General features: G+C 32.0%; 1 pseudogene; it reads right to left on the bottom strand.

Moving 5' to 3' along the window:
* LOC712933 (alpha-actinin-1 pseudogene) overlaps positions 1-12,929 on the bottom strand; it is a 53,527-nt pseudogene extending 40,598 nt beyond the window's left edge.
* Positions 12,930-15,118: the final 2,189 nt, after the last annotated feature.

Below are 15,118 nucleotides of genomic sequence, written 5' to 3'. Positions count from 1 at the left end.
AACTAGAATTAAAAAAAAGGAAACAAACGAAGACGCAAAAGCAACTCATTTTTTACACAACTGTTTTTCAATTTTCTCTAAGCAAACAAAAATATACTATTCACAATTGAAAATTATTCATTCACTGAACTAAAGTAATTTTGTAGTATTACTGTCCCTTACTTATTATACTTTTTACCATCTCTTTCACACTTAAATATTTCCCAGATTTGATTCATGACCCACCGTACTTACTAAAAAATATATACTTCTGATCCTTGGCTCAAACATATCATAGTAGACTCTATGGATGTAGAGTCCAAAACTGCATTTAAACAGCACTCTGAATGATACTTTACTCTTTAAATTTTAGTACTTGTGCTGCTAAGACAAAAAATAGTGATGTAACTTTGGTCATCCAGAGTGTAATACAGAGAGTAAGCAAAGGTGATATCAAACTTACATTGCCAAGAAGTAAAACTGATAATGATGAAAACAATATGTTTGGACTTGAAATCCAGTAGCCCTCTAAATGAATGCAAATTTCACGTAAATATGATCTTTCCTTAAGCAAAACAAAAACAGGAGGAAAACCTAATGAAATATTATTGCCAAATTTTAGGTGTCTTGCCCATCTTCTGTTTGCCTTTCCAAAATACAATCTAGTGATTTTTGTAGCCACAATAGAGAAGTTGTTTCAAAACTAATGATTATTGCAAAATAATTGTATATCAATTTTAATCTTTTTATTCTTTTGTGTGTGCAAATACAGAGTACACTTTAAATAGATACATTTAGATGAATAAATTTAGCTCTTATACTGCAGTGACTTGATTTTGATGGATCAAATATTTTATTTAAGTGATTAGATTATGTATAAATTCATTTTTATATCATCATGTATAAGTTAATCCCCAATATATATTTTATATTATTAGGATTAAAAGTCAAATCAAGAAATATATTTATAAGAGAATCTGATCAGCCTACTTTCCTCATTCTGAGAGAAAGAAATCTCATTACTTTTTGAATAAGCACTGACATATTTGGTTATTTTTCCTCCTTTGGTAAACTACTTTAAGAAAATGACCTACAAAGTGTCTTCTTATTACTACATGTCTCTCACTTGTATTCCAGAGCAAGATATAATAACAATGACCAAATGCGCAAAGACAGCTTGCTCTCTATTTTTGTAAATAAAGCTTTATTAGAAAGCAGTAACCACCATTTGATTACATATTATTCATGGCCGGTTTCATACTAAAACTGTGGAATTGAGTTGTTGTCACAGAAACAGTGTGGCCTATAAGCCCTAACATATTTACCATTTGGCCCTTTATAGAGAAAGTTTGCCAATTCCTGTGGAGTATACCTAGCATATAGGTCAAATGGAGTGGATCAATTTCTATTTTTTCCTACTATGGCAAATTAATATTCAATAATAACTGTAAAATGAATTGAAAATAATGACTTGAAAAGATATGCAGCATGGGAAAATTTTCTGTTGTTAACTTTATTTTTATATTTGTACAAGTAGAAAAATAATTTAGTAAAAAAAAAAGAAAATAATGGAATAATATATTGTAGTACCAAAAAAGAAAAAAACATCCCCTTAATTCTTTTAAATTCAATTTATTTTTACATGAGAAAATATACACCTACAACGGTTCATCAAAGTTAATCATAATTTTACAGTAACTCAAAAGTGAATGTTAATAAACATGGAATGATTGTGAAAGATGTATTTTAGACAAATAGCAAATTATACCACTGATAGAGTTTTCTTTCCTGGTTTTAACAAATACAATTAAATATTATTTTATAGATTACATTTTAATTTAAAAGATATTGTGAAAATATTTTTAGCAAAGCAAAATATTGCACCCATAGTTTTCACTTACTGCTTTAAATTTTAAATACAAGTAAAATCTCCATGTGGTCATAAAAATAAGAGTAAAGTAACACAAGTTTTGTTTCTTGTCTTTACAATCCCTGTGTGATGTCTAATCTATTATTTAAACACAAGAATATGAAATACCACAGGAGCTGGAGACACAAACTGTGCTTGAAGCAAGACTGAATGATTCTGAACTGCTGTGAATTTAATCTTGAATGAGTGTGTGTATTCTTCCAGGTAGAATACAGAGTTTATTAAAGTATAAGTAATTAATATACTGCTAATTTGAAAGTTACATATATTGTGAAACTCAACCATAACTGCAGCAATTATGTAGCAGTGATTTCAGCAATTACTTGTTTTTTAAGTTCTCTACATACTGCAACGTTTTACTGATGTACACTGTGGTAGCCAGTGTTACCTACTGTCTATTCCTTATTGGGTGTTTGTGGTTGTCTCTGTTTCTTTGCAATTTACCTTTTACTCTCTGTAATAGTTATTCTTCTTTTTGTTACCTACAAAATAAATAAAACCTAAATATATTTCATTTTCATTTCACCTGTAAAAAAATTCCTTTTCAAATTTCAAGCCCCAACATCTGTCACTTTATTATTGGTTCTTTTCACATTCTCACAGGCTGAACTAAGCAGCTTTTTTCTGCACTCTTCCAACACTTCATTCATACTACAATCATATTGCAAACATAATATTTGTCATGTCATTAAGATAACCCACCTTTTCTTTTGGCTGGTCCTCTGAGGCCAGATAATGTATTATGATCATGTGATCATTTCAGTATTATCACAGCAATGCAATGCTCAGACTATATAGCAGGCATTTGAAGAAAAGTTCTAGAGAGTGAAACCAATCAATTTAAGGATTACAAATGGATCCTATGGTGACAATCACACCACTTTAATTTGCAGTATTGGGCCTTTAGTTTTATAGCAATAAAGGTTGTTTTACATATTAAAAAATAATATGTCTCTTGTATTTTTTCCAGAATAAAACAAAGATGAATCTTCTAGCTTCTTTTCTTCATTCAGTACTCTAAGATTTTCATTTTTTTTCTTTATCTTTTGTTTTATTTCCTAACTGGGAAACTTGTATCAGGGCTTTTGCCATGGACATTGGTATTAGGGTGCACATTAATCAACTCTAGTACGTTCTATTGTTAACAATAATAAAAATGTTCTATTACTTTTTATTATGTGTGTAGGTGGGCACATTCATTTTAAAACAATTTTATTCAGATATCTTTACCTGAAGCCCACCTAAGCATTTTCTAAACAAGTGTGTGTGTGTGTGTGTGTGTGTGTGTGTGTGGTGGGGGAGTAATTATTTGGCTATTAAAAATTGTACATAATTAAAATAAGACAGTTATCATATATATTAGAAACATAAAATAAAAGGGGTGTTCATTACTGGAAAAAATACAGGAGAAATATTTTTTGGTTTGTTAAGAAGATTATGATTAAATTCACATTTTCCTGAACTTTATTTTGTCAAACTCTTTTTTCTTGTTTCCTTTAGTGTGTTTTGTTTTACTTGGAGAATAAGCCAAGGTATTTTCTTTTAAATATAAGCATTTTAAAATACAAGGTATTTTATTTTTAACACAAGCAGGCCAGGGCTTGTGTTTTCAATAAGAAATAAAATGGTTCTTATTCCTCCTCTCTTCTTCTTAACCATCTAATGTACCTTCATTGCTATAAAATTAAATGCTCAATACTGCAATAAAGAAAACTATTTTAAAATAGGGTCTTATGATATGACCTAAAACGTATTTTTGCTTTCTGCAATGTACATTTATCTGAATCCGGAGAACATAGAAACCGTAAAACAGATGATTTTTTAGATTATGATTATGCTAAAAAAAATTAAGAAAAATATTATTTTGGTGTTCCATAAAATTGCTCTCCCTGAATTGCACTTTGGCATTTTGTGACAGTTTGTATTGAGTAAAAATACAACATGCACAATAAGGGCCTTGTTTAGACTTTAGACATTGACAGAAGGTTTTGAGGTTCTCATATGTGTGGTAAAAATGCATTATTGGGAAAAAATGATTTTTTGTTTGTTTTGAGAAAATGAGAAAGATCAGTGGGAATTTGGAATTCATGCTAAGAAATTCATACATGTTCCTGAATACACTTTTAAGTCATTATTGAGTGTGCGTGTATATATACACTCAAGAATGAAACTATATATGTAAAACCCCAGAGAAAAGAATTTGGATGCAATGTATAATCATTGAAAAATAATGACAGCAATTACTATTTAGCGAGTAATATTTTGAACCAGGACTATGGTGAGTGCTTTCTCTGAAGTTTTGTATTAGTAGACTAAACAAAAGCAATTTGGTAGTGTACATAGCTGAGGTTACAGTTTAAGAACTTAATTTTAACACATTTTAAAATTATTATAATATAAACATCATACTTTTATATTCAAGGATGAAGGAGGAACTCTATTATGGAAAGAATTGCACATTGTTTTTCTGAACGTATTAAGCTTGTTTTAAATAAATTAAAGTTTTGTTTAACATGAAAATCTTGATATTTAGCTCATGGTAATTCATTTACCATGCCATTTTCTTATTGAAAAACATTTTCCTAGCAAGACAAATATGTTACTTAGAAGATAAATAGAATCAATCTTTTACCTCAAACACAATACACTTTTCTGTAAACTGCTATGTGAGTAACTGAAAAATAGCACTATGGAAAAAATAGAATCAAGTAAACAACAACAAACATTTTCTAGAATGTTGCTTTTAAATTCCTTTTGAATAAATTATTACATATTGTTAAATGGTGTTTTATAAATAACATATACTTTGGTAAGACATTAAGATAATTTTAACAAAAATGATATTTAAATTCACTGTCAATTTAAAAAGTGTATATTTAACTCAAATCAGATGTATTTTGTTGATAAAATATCTATATCCATGGAAGTTGACAGTCATGGGGGAAGGGAACTAATAAAAATATTTCTACACCTGTCTTCTTTATGCATTAATGTTTAAACGCACTGTGGAACATATGTACATGATGCCAACTTTTGGTATAATAGTATAAAGTGTTCAGAGTACTTCATAGGGTAATATATGCCTATGGAAATAATTTTCCAAACTCTCCACTTACATGGTTCTTTGCTATTCAAAAGTGAATGTTTCTTGGTCTTTTAGTATTTCCTTTATAAACACTGAAATGCAGTAATATTTGTAATTGATAAAATTTTTCTCACTGTGCACCATGATGTTGCCTCCGATCATTTAACCATTTAACATTAATCAAGAGTATTGGTCAAAATATGTTGGAAAGGAAAAAAAAAAAAGGAAGAAAAACATGAAGATAAGAAATGAGGATGATCAGCTAAAACAACAACACCCCCACCCCTGCAAAAAACAAAACAAACAAACAAAACCTCAAAATAACAATGACCAAAATAAATTAGGATTGAACTAGTCTTCTTTAGAACCTATTCTTGAACTAGTGCTTAGTTTCAGTGATTTATAGATGAATTAATAGTGGCTCACGTGCAATGCAGACATCTATCACTGAGATACAGATATACACACTGATTATTGTTTGCATACTTTTTGCAACTATTTAGACAAATAAGTATTTTATACTTGTGTTCACATGCACATACACTCAATTTTCATTATCTGTATTTCAAAATTGGTAGAGAGTTTGCTAAGTACATTATAACAAACTCTCCTTTGTAATTTTAAAATTCTGAAAGCAAAATCACTTCTACAGAGTGTATGTTTGATTCTCCACATATGCAGGCATGTGCATTTATGTGGTTTATTTTTTTTTTTTTTTTTTTTTTTTTTACTTCTGTGCATGTTATAATTTTCTAGGCCTAAAGTCTCTTTTTCCACATGGGAATTTGTAAAATGGGCAGAGCACCCCTTTGTGCCTGGAAAGTTGTTACTGGTCTTTTACTTCAAGTTTTTTCACCTCTCACCCTAATCACAATCAAATTTTTCACTTGGTTCTATGATTGGCTTGAGAAAAATTTGGATTGAAATCAAATGAGCAACACAGATGGTATCTAATATTGCATCTCAGTTTTTGGCTTGACTCTGTTTGCTGCTTACTCAGGGGCAGAGGCAAAGGGAAGAGCTGCTGACAGATGACACTATTAGAACCATCATAGCCAAGATAGACTGGCACAATTAGAGTGTTCAACAATCTGTTTTATATCTCCATGTTTCTAAGTCTATGTTATTTAACAAAGGAGTCCTTTGAACATGTAGAATAACACCTGCAACAAAGGCCATGTACAAAACACACATTTTATTCTAAATGGCTTAATGAGCAGAATGGTTTCTGCAGGTATCTACAGAGTGAGAGGCTGCATATGATACAGGTTAACCACGTGGAGGTTAACTTCTATTAACTAATTTAAAACAATTACACATATTTATTGTATATTTTTGAAGGCAAAAGGTCTGTTGTATTTCATTGTAACCTCAAACAAGTTAAGAAAGTATATATAAGGATAAATCAATAGTTGACTATTGATTATTTAATAGGCATTTTGATTCACCATGGATATTGTTTTAGGAAAACTATAGTCATTTCAAAAGGGTAAATATTCCTTTAAAATAAATTACAAGTAGAGTATAAGTAGAGCATTTTTCTGTTTATAAGATGATGTACATGCATTTCAGACTCTTTTAGAAAATATCAAAATAACAAAGAAGAAAATGCAAATCAAATATATTTCTCTCACACAGAGATGATTGTTAACTTACTGCAATAGTTTATTTTTTTCTATGCCTGTGTCTCAATATTTATGGCATACTTTATATGCTATTTATTTAGAAAAAACTATTTTTATTTGTGAGATATATTAAAAGATGGGATAAAATTGGTTGTAAAAACATAGCAATGTACATATAACACAATGATGGTTCCAACCTGAGTTGAAAATAAGAGTAAAACATCATACTTCTGTTTATCATTTACTAAGCATTTTCTTATATACATCTAATTTGATTTTCACAACAACTCTCGTGAGATTAGGCATCTTATTTTTCAGTTTTCATTTGTGAAAACAGTTTTCCGAGAAGATGGACAAAGTAACCAAGGCCACGTAGCCTGTGAATAATAAAGTAAGGCCATAATACTGTTCCTCCAAATCCGAATACTATATTCCTTCCCTACAGATCTGCCTAAATGAGTAAAGTGGCTGCTAAATATCTGCAAGATTAGCTAATAGGTTATATGTTTTAGAGAGTGAAAGAATAAAATGAAATATCTAATTTTGAGTTTGAAAACTGTACAGTAGATTGAATGGCTAAGATAATATGCTTATTTCATTTTTATGTATATAGCCCCAGATTTGACTACTTTTTATTAAACAGAAGAGATTCTACTAATTTTCCTGCAGGTAGATTATTATAATGATTTTTAATATTTTTCTCTTAACCATTGAGCTTTCAGTGCAAGTTATTCTAAGGATGATTTTTTCAAAATGAAATTTATAAAAACTTAGATTGACCAGTTTGCCAGTGAAAATTTAGTCTGCTTAAATGCTGAGGTTAAATGTTTTCCATTGGATATAGAAAGTTATGTGAAAACTTGATAATACCTGATATATTCATTTCAATATATTTTGAAACTTGAAGTTTGATTTTTCCTTATCATTAATAATTTAATAGTATTTTAAAAAAATTTATGAAGCAAGTTTATCTTGGCACAAAATATAAAACCTCCTCACACAGAAGTTAAGTTTGTCAAACATATTGATCCCTTTTAACTTTTTAAAATTTATACTATTTTTATAGAACTATAAGGTAAATAATTTTATCAATTATCTATATAATGGATAAAATGTTTTTTATCTGAGCCTTGCATATATTGTTTTGTTTTACAGTATATATTAAACAGAGTAAGTTTAAAGGAGTATATTTCCAAAATTCTTTATAAAAATAAATGTTGTTATAAATTTAGTTTTAAAGTTTTCATTTTCATAAAACCAAAGGAGAAAAGATAAATTATTTTAACCAAAATAATTAATTATGAGAAACTTCCATCAAGTTATTTTGTGAATATTGATCAACTGATTCTAAAATTTATATGGAAATGAAAAATCCCACAGTAGCAAACCCAATATTGAAGAACTAAATCAGAAGATTGATGCTACAAAACCACAAGACTAACTATAAATCTACAGTAATCAAGACAGATTTGTATTGGCAAAAGAAAGGACAAAAAGAGCAATGAATCAGAATAAAGAGCCATGAAAGGGAGAGATACAAATATAGTCGATTATCTCTGACAAACCAGTAAACACAATCCGATGGGAAAAGAATAAACTCTTAAACAGATGGTGCTAGAACAAGTAGATATCCACACGCAAAGACATGAATCTAGACATAGGTCTTGGACCTTTCATGAAAATTAACTTAAAATGGATCAAAAACCAAAATATAAATACAAAACTTTAAAACTCCTGAGAGATAACAGGAGAAAATCTAGCTGACCTTTGATTTGGCAATGACTGTTTAGATACAACAACAAAGTCATAATCTATGAAGAAAAAAAAATTGATCTTTAAATGAAAAAGTCTGCTCTGCAAAATATGTCAAAAAGAGAATGTGAAGACAAGCCACAGGCTGTGAGAAAATAATTGCAAAATATATATATGATAAAGTAATATAATTCAAAATAAACAAAGAACTCTTAAAGCTTAACAATAACAATATACACAACCAAATAGTAAAATGGGTAAATAATCAACATATATATGTTGCAGCTTTTGCACTCCTGTAGTTTGGTGAGTGGGAGGGAGTGATGCCCGGTGGCTTCTCTCCCATTTTTTGGTGAGCGGGAGGGAGTGTTACAGCTCTTTTACTCTCACCACCCACAGCTCAGTGAGCGGAAGCACACAGCTCTTATGCTCCCATTATTTGAAGTTCCAGGTTCTTGTCCCACTACCAAGAAAAATAAGGCATGAAGACACCAGAGAGTGAGTAAGGCAGAGTAAAATTTTATTGAGCGACAGAAAGAAAGCTCGCAGCAATGAGAGGGGACCCAAAAGCAGGTAGCCATCTGTGAGGCTGACTCTGGGGTTTTTATGGGCTTAAAAGGGGGAAATGAGGGCTTACTGGTCCATGAGTGGGCTTGGAAAAGGAACAATTCAATTGCTTCAAAGGCATCATTCAGAAGGAATCAATCAAGAGAGAGTATGAGAGTATATAAGATGGAGATGGAAGTTCTCATTCCATCGTGGACATGATCCAGAACTGGCAGCTCAGTTTTCAGGCTTTAAACTGTCCTTGGCTTGAAGGTCAAGTTTCACCAGGGACCCATCCCTGTCTACCTAGGAATTTGTCTGTCTCCTGTTGCTATCATATACAGATGGCTAATATACATATGAAAATATGCTCAACATCATACTCATCAGAAAATTGCAAATTGAAACATCAATGAGATCTGACTACACACTGATTAGAATGGCTAAAATCTAAAATATTGACAGCAGCAAATGTTGGTGATGATATATAGCAACAGAAACTCATTTATTGCTCATTGAAATGGCAAATGGTACAGCCATATTGAAAGACAGTTTGGCAGTTTAGTACAAAACTAAACATATTCTGTCATATGATCCGGCAATTGAACCCACTGGTGTTTACCTAAATGAATTGAAAACATGTTTACACAAAAACCTGTACACAAATGTTTATAGTATCTTTATTGACAAATGCCAAAAGTTGGAAGCAACCAAGATCTTCTTCAATGTGCAAATGCAAAGGTAAACTGAGGTACATCCATACAATGGAATATTATTCAGTGGAAAGAGGAAATGATATATCAAGCCACAAAAAGACGTGGAGGAACTTTTGATGCTAAGTGAAAGAAGCCAATGTAAGGCTACATATATATGGTTTCAACTATATGGCACTGTAAAAAAGCCAAAATTGTGAAAACAGTAAAAAGATCAGTGGTTTCTATGACATTAGCAGAATAAATAGAGGGATGAATAGTTGGAGCAGAGAAGATTTGTTAGAGCAATGAAACTATTCTGTATGTTATTCTCATGTTGTATACATTTCATTACACATTTATCAAAACCCACAAAATGTACAACATAGATTGAACCCTAATGTGAACTGTAGACTTTATGTAATAATAATAGATAAATATTGGCTCATCTATGGTAATGTATTGGATTTGTATTGGCAAGAGAAAAGACAAAAAGTGCAATGAATCAGAATAAAGATCCACGAAAGGGAGAGATACACACATAGTCAATTATCTCTGACAAACCAGTAAACAGAATCCAATGGGAAAAGGATAAACTCTTAAACAAATGGTGCTAGAACAAGTAGATATCCACATGCAAAGACAGATAGTGATGAAAAGACAGTATGGGAAACCATGGTTGGGGAGTGAGAAGTCAGAGGGTATGTGGAAACTCCATACTTTCTGCTCAATTTCTCTGTGAACATAAAACTTATTTAAAAATAAAGTCTCTAATTAAAAAATACAGGAAAAACTTAGAAATTTATTTTGAAATTTGGGAATAAATTTAGTGAATTGAAAATTTTACAAAGTCTCTTTTGACTCTCCATATCTTGTTTCATGTATCCCTGAAAGCCCCTGTTTATCTTAATAATAAAGCCCTTGGAGAGAGTTATCAATATTCACTATCTCAATGCTTCTTCTTTTCCTCTCTTTAACCTGTTTCATTCCTCACACTCAACCAAAGCTGTTCTTACCCAAATAATTGCATATCATGTACACACTGCAAAATTCGTTAATGAATTTGTAGTTCTCATCTGCAGTATTTGACACAGACCATTACTCTGAATTCATTGAAACAGTTTCCTTAGTTGCCTTCCACTAATTTACACTTTTTCTCCTTCCTTAATAGGCTGTTTCTTTCAGTACCTTTCCCTGGTGTGTCCTCATTTGTTTGAACTCTAAATATTAACAGTGTCCTGCAGGCCTGACTATAGATCTCTTTCCTTATCTCCATATTCACTCATTCACTCCAGGAGCTTAACATTGTACCTATATGCTGATGAGTCACAATGGAAAATCCCCAGCCTGGATCTCACTTCTAAAATACAGATTTATTTATCCAAATTTTTACTCAACATTTTCATTCTTACCATATCCCCAAATGAATCTTTCTTACTCCAAACATGTTCCACTTCACATCCTCTTCCTCTCAGTTTTTAACTCATATTCTTTTAGTTCTCTGGACCCAAACTACAGATATATTCTTAGCTTCTTTTTGTTAATTCACAATCCACATTGAGTATATCAGCAAATATTGGCTCTGTCTTCACAATATATCCAAAATCTGAAAACTTGTCTTCACTTCTATTTGTTACCTTTGTTCTGTTCTGAGTCCCCATCCCCCTTTGCTGCTCAGATTAATGAAATCTTCCTCAAACTGGCCTTCCTGCTTTAGCAACTACCTCATTACAAACTTTTCTCAATGGTGAGTTATCTCACTCAGAGTAATAACAGTTCTGACGCTGGACTATTAAACTCTATACCAGAGTAATATGATGGAAACATGTGAGTCATGTTAATAGCCATATTTTAAAAAAGTAAACAGAAAATGATGAAATTAATTGTAATACACTTTATTTAACCCATTCAATGCACAATATTATTTCCACATGTAATCAGCACAAAAATTATTTAAATATGTAACACTTTTTTTCATACCTTCTTCAAAATTTGGTGTGTATTTTACATGTATGTAACATCTCATATTGAGCTAGCTGCATTTCAGATGCTCAGTAGTGGCTAATGTACTGAACATCACAAATGTATTGAGTCTGTCTCCCACTTATTACCTCTCTAATCTCAGCATCTACTACAAATCTCCTTACTCACTGTGACCTTGTTTATCTTTTTCCTTTTTAAACAGATCAGACCTTTTCCCACTTCAAGATCACTGTACTTGCCATTCTTCTTCCTGGGATTGTCTTCACCTAGATACCTAAATATTCCCTATATTTTTTTCCTATATTTTGGTCAAATAACAGCAATTCTGTTACCTTCGTATTTTTCCTTGTATCACTTCATTTGCACCTATCACCATCTGGAGTAAAATTACTTTCCACTGTATAAAATTATTAACATTTAATCATTATTTCTGCAAAATAGTGATTTTATATGGTTTAAATTATATATATTTGCAGGTGTTATATGTGTGTGTGTATATGGAATGCATGGGTGTGTATTCAGTGTTCCACTACATTCTGGATGGGAGACTGTATAAATGGAGGGATTTTTATCTGATTGTGCGCTTTTATATTGTACTTTTAGTGCAATGATGTATTGTTTCAGATACTAATAAAATATTTGTGTAAAAATTAAAGGTCTAAAAATTATTATAAATTAAAAATAACAATATAGTGTGATACTATATTTAATGAAAGCAAACATTACTAGAAATATTTTGCTAGATGTACATGTTTTCCTATTACTGAGTTACAATCTACCTCAAAATGTAGTGGTTTAAAATAAGAGTCAATAAATTTTTCTGTAAATGTCTACATGGTAATTATTTAAGTCTTTGCACATCATAAGGTTTCTATTGCAACTAGTTGACTCCACTGTTGTAGCATGAAAGCAGCCACAGATTATATATACATATTCCAGTGGATGATGCTGTGTTCTAATAAAATTTTATTTACACAAACAAGGAGACAACTTATGGGCCCTAATTATTCAAGGCTTAAAGTAAAAGTCATTAATATAATTCATGAGTCTCTGGATCAGGTGTATGGCTTTGCTGATCTAGGTCTGGCTTGTTTGAGCTCAGTTAGGTTCTCTAACGTGCCTGAGGTCAGCTGGCCAATTGACTGAGCTGACTGTCTAATCCACTTTACTCACATACCTGATGCTTCAGGCAACATGAATAACCGGGCCAAGTATCCTTCGTCATCCAACAGGCTAGACTGGGAATATCCATGTGGAGGCTTAGCAATATTCCGGGAAAGAGAGTGTAAGCAAACAAGGCTTCTCAAGGCGACTTTCCACTGGTCAAAGGACGTCATAAGGCCATCCCAGACTTAAGTAATAAAGAGAGAGAGATCTGATAAGGTACAGAGTTGCAGAGTCACAATGCAAAGAGGCATGGATACGGAGAAGGGAAAAATAGCATCCATTTTTGCAAGCAATCTTCCATAATGTGCATTTCATATATTAAGCAAAATAATCTCTAGGAAATGGTTCATTGTTAGAAATGCCCTGTATCTATGCCAAGTAAATAAATATGAGGCCAGGATATTTTCCTGCTTAAGCAGCTGCCATGATTTTAGCTTATATGATTGTTTGAATTTCATGAATATTAATTTTTGCCAATACCTGTAGGTTATTATATACTGTTTAAATCATATGTGCTTCAGACTGTAACTTGACTCATCAGAACCATCTGGACCTGTACTCTGTCTTTCAATGTGTAATTTCAGCTAAAGATTCTTATGACTTCAATTTTATTACTTGCATTGTGATGTGAGAACACATCTCTTATTGAGGTACATTAGTTGATGCTCTCACTTTGGTAGAGAATGCTGAAACTTCAACTCCTGCAAATAAACAATTCTAGATTTTAATCTCTGGTGTTAAATATCAACGTCATGCCTTTCATTTTGGTGGTACCCTAGAGGTAGTGATTCAGTCAAACATTTTATTACCTCCTTATCTCTGTTTGCTTCACCAGGCTGCTTGGAAAATGAAAGCAGATGGAGCTGGCCAGAAATGTAGTTCATAGAGACAGTTACTTACCCATTAAAGTTTGTGATAGATCTAAACAGGCAGTGCAGAAAGAACTTGTTTTTTATGGTAGCAATTTATTTTTTTTTTCATACACTGCCTTATCTTCATAGAAAAGAAAATACTTTCTGACACCTGAATATTTTCAGAGTATTTTACTCTTCAGAAAATAAATGTAAAATTAATAAAATTCAGGTTATATTCTAATGAATTTATATTTTTTTCATTGGAAAAATGACTAAGTATTTTTGAATGAATGATATTAAATTAGGGAATACAAAGGTATTTATACTATATTCAACTGTATCTATACTATTCACTCAAGCCACATAGGAAATAGTAAGCTCAAATGGAATTAGAAATTAATTATATGAATACTTTCAGTAAATCAAGGCAATTTTTCTCAACTTTCTAAATATTTTAATAACTTATCTAGGAAATTGTCACATTTAAGGCCAGGCGTGGTGGCTCATGCCTGTAATCCCAGCACTTTAAGAGGCCAAGGCAGGCTGATCACCTGAGGTCAGGAGTTGGAGGCCAGCCTGGCCAACATGGTGAAACCTTATCTGAACTGAAAATACAAAAATTAGCTGGGCATGATAGCAGGTGCCTGTAGTCCCAACTACCTGGTACACTGGGGTGGGAGTATCACTTGAAACCGGGGGCAGAGGTTTTGGTGAGCCGAGATTTTGCACTCCAGCCTGGGTGACAAAGCGAGACTCCATCTCAAGAAAAAAGAAAAGGAAAGAAAATTATCATATTTGTCTTTATTATTTTATTTTAGTTTAATTTATGTCTCACCACCGGGTGAATTAATATTAATTTTAGGATGTATGTCAGTATCACTGTCTGAATGTCTCAAACAGAATGATGAGTATTACGGCTATTCATGGAAATATGAAATTAATTTACTCTGCAGACATTTATGGTTAAAGCTACTATAGAGAGAGATATTGATTAGAACTGAATACACCACGATAGCACTTACATTAAAAATGAGGCGGTGTAATCCCAGCACTTTGGGATCCCGAGGCAGGCAGATCACGAGGTCAGGAGTTTGAGATCAGCCTGACCAACAAGGTGAAACCCTGTCTCTAGTAAAAATACAAAAATTAACCAGGTGTGGTGGCAGGCACCTGTAGTCCCAGATACTCAGGAGGCTGAGACAGGAGAATTGCTTGAACCCGGGAGGCGGAGGTCGCAGTGAGCCGAGATTGCTCCACTGCACTCCAGCCTGGGTGACAGAGTGAGACTCTATCTCAAAAAAAAAAAAAAAAAAAAAAAAACCTGTTTGTAAATTTTATTATAAAAGTATGTATGAGAACGTGCTACTCAAAGTTTCTTTTATATAAGATATGTAATTAGTAAAAGAATACATTTTATATTAGGAAATTTACTCAAGGAATAAATAGTTAAAAGCTCTTGAGAACATAAACTCCCTAATTATTCTTCATTCTGGAACAGTGTTTAG

Source organism: Macaca mulatta, chromosome 11, assembly GCF_049350105.2.
Source record: "Macaca mulatta isolate MMU2019108-1 chromosome 11, T2T-MMU8v2.0, whole genome shotgun sequence".
Lineage (NCBI taxonomy): Eukaryota > Metazoa > Chordata > Mammalia > Primates > Cercopithecidae > Macaca > Macaca mulatta.
Note: the sequence above shows the minus strand (reverse complement) of the source record. Positions and strands in the feature narration are given on the sequence as shown.